The following is an 823-nucleotide window of genomic DNA, read 5'->3' as shown; positions in this document are numbered from 1 at the left end:
CGTCTCTCTCGGCGTCTCTCTCGGCGTCTCTCTCAGCGTCTCTCTCTCTCTCTCTTTAGACCACAAAGTCAGCTCACGGCAGTTTGTTTCTCAGTTTCCTCTGCAGGTTTAAACTGAACTGAATTCACTTCCTTATTTCAAAACGTGTTCTTGAGTAGACAGCACGGCTGACTGCTGCCGTGGTCACAGCACTGAAAAAGTCTTTTGAGGCAGAAAGCTTTCCTGCAGATTGAGACGGGAAAGACTCTTTGAAAAAAAAAAGTACAATTCTGTCATCACAGTTTGTGTTTTTATCTCGTTTTAATCCTTGATTAGAAGACTCTTTATGTTTAATGTTATCCTGCATCTGTCTGCACTAAGGAGAGGGCCACTGACGTGAGGTCGTTTTAGAGTATTTGCAATATGCTTTCTTTTTTTTTGCACCACATATGTGTTATTTCTCCCTCCAAAAGTATAATTATTTCCACTGAGAAACAACAATGAAAGGCCTGGGTTTACAAAAGGAGGATGTTCTCCGAACCTGTGGTGGCCAGTGCTCTCTTTGCTGTGTTGCCGTGTGAGACGCTGTTAGAGAGACAAGAGTCCCCAATTACCTTTCCAAAATTTAAGCTAACGACAGAATGTGTGATATTTTACAGATGTCCTCAAATGTCTCTCTGAGTCATGACTGTCTGAGTCCCGCTGTCTGTTATGTTGTCAGAGCTATGTTTACATCATGTCTATACATGCCGGCCGGCTTCATGAAATGTATGTTATCACAAAGTTTTAAAAATTGTCGAGCATTTTTTAGAAAAATAGTACATTGGGGGGTATGTTTGTTGTT

The sequence above is a fragment of the Symphodus melops genome (genome assembly GCF_947650265.1).
Source record: "Symphodus melops genome assembly, chromosome: 13".
NCBI lineage: Eukaryota > Metazoa > Chordata > Actinopteri > Labriformes > Labridae > Symphodus > Symphodus melops.
This window is presented reverse-complemented; position numbering follows the sequence as displayed.